A 4406-nucleotide genomic window follows, 5' to 3' on the forward strand; every position below is an offset into this window, starting at 1 on the left:
GGGAAAATCTTTGGAAGATTTTCGACGTGAGTACCACAACATGTAAGTTGCTACTCCGACAGGAGCTGAACAACATCCGACAAAGAGATATGTCGGTTACGTACTACACCACTAAGATAAAGGAGATTTATGATGTGCTTGGGTCCATCAATGTGACGGTGGACGAAAACGAGATGGTCTAGATCTGTCTCAATGGTCTAGCACAATGGTACGGGTCAAATCCGGATGGTAATTTGCACCCGGGAGAAACCACCGTCCTTCTTCGATTTACAATCAATGTTGATGGTCGAAGAATTCCACGCAAGTGGGTCGAGGATCACTCAATCAAATAGACGGATGTTGCACATGGAAGCGGATCGACCCCGTGGGCGTGGAGGACGAGGTGGGTCGGCACGCAATGGAGGCGGCCGGGAAGAGTAGAACCGAAGGCACAGAGACTGTGCTGACAATAGTTTCGGACCCTCCACAAGTAGGGGGAGTCATGCCAATGTCGGAAACCGGCAAGGAAAGGCCGACACAGAATGCTAGTACTGTGGCAAGAAAGGTCACAGCGAAAGCGAGTGCTAGAAAAAGCGCGCCGATTCGGAAAAATCCGGATCTGGCAAAGTCGGTCGGGAAAACCAGCAAAGCTCGCACTACGTGGAAGGATCAGAAGGATCCGGAACCGGGAAGATCGGAAAAGGGCCAGTTTTTGTGATGAAGCACAAGGCGAACTCGATGAAGAAGACCACTTCTAGATTAGAGGAAGTATGGTACATTGATTCTGGAGCGTCCAACCACATGACAAGCCATGAAGAGTGGTTCTCTTTCTTGGAGAAGCCTGAACAACCGGGGATTATCAAAATTGGAGACGACACCCCTCATCCGATTGTGCATGTCGGACAAAAGGGAAAGCTGATGAACCTACTACACGTTCCGACTATCACAAAGAACCTGGTATCGGTTGGACAAATCGTCGACCAGGGAATGCAGGTGCGGTTTACACACCTCGGGTGCTTCATCGAGGAAGAAAGTCGGATAATTGCGCAAGGGCGTAGGAAGGGAGGATGTTCATCCTCAACAAAAATGACGACGACACCCCCATGTTTGCCAAAGGACAGAAGATTGAATCGGACATCGATCTCTGGCATAAGCGTATCAGCCACGTCAACTACCGGAGGCTTCAAGATCTGCAATTGAAACAAGTTGTGTTCGGATTGCCGAAGTTTAGTGGCCAGAAGGCCCAAATATGTGAAGCTTGCCAACTCGAGAAGCCACACCGGCTTCCATTCCCCACCGAATGAAACTAGAGCCGTAACAAGCTCGATCTAATCCATTTGGATGTATGGGGAGTGGCACAAAACGTTAGTCTTGGCGGGAGTCGGTATTTTGTCTCCTTCATCGACAACTACTGCCGGCACATGTGGATCTATCTCATCGAGAAGAAAAGCGAAGTCATCGACTGTTCCAGAACCTTCAAAGTTTAGTCGAAAGGGGAATGGAGAGGATCAAGTGCCTACGGTCGGATGGTGGAAAAGAATACTTTTCCAGCCAATTCAACATTGATCTGCAGCAGAACGAAATTCGGAGAGAATTCAGTTGCAGATACACACCGGAGCAAAATGGTATGGCCAAAAGGAAAAACCGGTCGATTGTCGACGTGGCAAGGGCAATGCTGGAGGGTAAGAGCATGCCCCAATTCTATTGGGCTGAGGCAGTTCGGACGGCCGTCTACATCCAAAACCAGATCGGACACAAGGTGTCAACACATGAGCTATATTTCGGGCAGAAGCCAAATTTGAGGCACCTTCGGATATTCGGTAGCATAGCATATATGCATGTACTAGATGAGAAGTGGAAGAAGCTAGATCCGAAGTCGGAGAAGTGCATCCTAGTCGGTTACTCGCATAAGCAAAAGGGGTATAAGTGCTATAACCCCCCAGACTAAACAGGTACGAGTAAGTCGAGATGTTGAGTTTGATGAGTCGGCATCATGGGACACCCTACCGACTCCAACTCCCGATGAAGACCCGATTCTGGAAGATGAGGCTAGTGAGCCCGAGGAGGTTCAGGAAGAAGATGAAGACTTCGGCACTCTAGAAGAGAGTCCGATCTCATTCTGGGTAAGTGGACCGAATGAGCGGTTGAGTCGGGATGACTAGTCGGATGAAGAACCGGCGAGTAGTGGAGACTTTGTCGTGCTCGCCCCACGCAAGGAACCGAGGAGATGGTTCACGCGTGTTGAGAGACAAGCTCAACATTCGGTGCGAAGTACGCAACGTAACCCAGTGTGTAGACTGGGTGCGTGAAAAGGTACGCAACACAGGGCCACATCGGTGTGAAAACCGAAGAGGTCGTTAGAGCGTTATTCCTCGTAAGGAATAATTTTGGGAGTGAGTGTCACGGCTCATTTATGAGTGTCAAGTATTGTTAGTACTTGTTTCAGCCCGATTGTCAAGGCTTGTATATAAGGTGCTCACTGAGCATGAAGTATGTACACAGAATAGAGAGTCATTATTTTTGAATCTGAGTTTTCTATTGTCTGCTCTCGCTCTCTCCATCTCCATCTCCATCTCTGCGTTTTTTGAGTTTACCGAACTGTGTACTCTGCGTTTACGCACACGCTTTCACACAACGTATTCTTTTACATGGTATCAGAGCGTGAGGGTTGAAGTCCTCTGCAGCCAACATCAAAAGTTTGTGACAAAACAGAGTTGAAGTTGTTCGCTTTCGAAGAAGAAAAAGATAGTACTATGGATAGAGGAATGGGAAGCTCACTTCCGACTGAAAAGCTTGACAAAAGCAACTACGCATCTTGTTCTTACAAGATGCACCAGTACCTACTCGACCATGGCTACTGGAGTTATGTCGAAGGAGCAAACGATGTGGCACTCGACTCGACACAAAGGGACTATCCGGCTTGGGAACAAGCAGCAAGCAGAGTGTTGTACTGCTTCGCGTGCTATGTGAGCAATCAACTTTTGAGCTATATTCGGGATGCCAAGACACCGAAGGACGCGTGGGCGAATCTCAAAAGGATTTTTGCCGCTAGCACAACGGCCAGGAAGCTGCAGCTCAAATAGGAGCTCAGTAATGTACGACAAAGAGATATGTTGGTGGCTGACTACACCACCAAGATCAAAGAAATCTGCGACTCTCTCGCCTCCGTCAACGTGAACGTCAAGGAAGATGAAATGGTGCAGGTTTGTCTTTGTGGCTTGGCATCAAAGTTCGAACCTTTCCGAACGGCAGTCTACATGAGGGAGATTACGCCTTCGTTTTTCGAGGTTCAGTCAATGTTGCTCGTAGAAAAAAACCACGCAGGTGCATCGACGAGTGCGCACGCCGATGGCAAGATGCTTTACACGGAGGATGATAGGCCCTATGGTCGTGGTGGACGAGGTGGATTGGAGCACAATGGAGGCGGCCGAAAAGAGCAGAATGTACGACATAATAGAGATGTCAGAAGCAATTCCGAACCCTCCGCAAGCAGGGGGAGTCATGGCGCCGCTGGGAGACGGCAAGAGAAGACCGCGCCGGATTGCTGGTACTGTGGCAAGAAAGGCCACAAGGAGAGCGAGTGTTGGAAAAAGTGAGCTGATTCAGACAAAGCCGGATCGAGCCGAAGAGACGCAAAGAGGCATTAGAGATCGCACTACGTTGTCGTAGTGTAATTCGCTCACTACGTGAAAAATTACATTTTTGGTTTCTCCGGATAGGATATGGAGTACCTAGTAAGAACCGGAAGGAAGAACCAGTGAGGACCGAAACCGATAAGGAGACCCGGCAAGAGCCGGATGAAGAAGGCCAGTGAGAGTCGGTGAGAAACGGATGAAGAGGACCAGTAAGGAGAATCCAGTAAGAACCGGATAAAGAAAACTAGCGAGAACCGGATGAAGCAGAACTGGCAAGAGCCAGATGAAGAAGGCCGGTGAGAGTTTCTCACCAGATGAAGAGACATATTTTCAAATAGAAGAAAGTATAAAATTATATATTACATGCATAGGGCAAGATTCGAACCTTGCACCTCCATGTTAATAATGTCAAGCCTTATCATTATACTAGCGTATTATGAATTTTAAAGTTATACTAAACTTTATCCCATGTAAATATTCTAGACATGCATGGTACAAAAAGTTATTCATGCATAGACACTCGAGTTAAAAAGAAAAGATGAGATAGAAAGTTAATCATGCACATGCAGTGTGCATGAAAACTAAAGATAGGAAAAGCATGATGCTTGCATGTGATAAACTTAGACTCTTCCAACACTATATAAGGAAGAGAGAAAGATGTATAGAGGTTGTTGATTATTGTTACCTCGTACGAGATGTACGGAGAGTCAAGTGTGATGAGCGAGGGTCGAATGTTATCATAATGTTGTGTATGTGTAGGGGGCATAAATGTAATTGTGAGTCAATACATAT

This window comes from Azolla caroliniana, unplaced genomic scaffold (assembly GCF_043228905.1).
Source record: "Azolla caroliniana isolate FFs.n. ecotype wild unplaced genomic scaffold, voAzoCaro1.0.p SCAF_7, whole genome shotgun sequence".
NCBI lineage: Eukaryota > Viridiplantae > Streptophyta > Polypodiopsida > Salviniales > Salviniaceae > Azolla > Azolla caroliniana.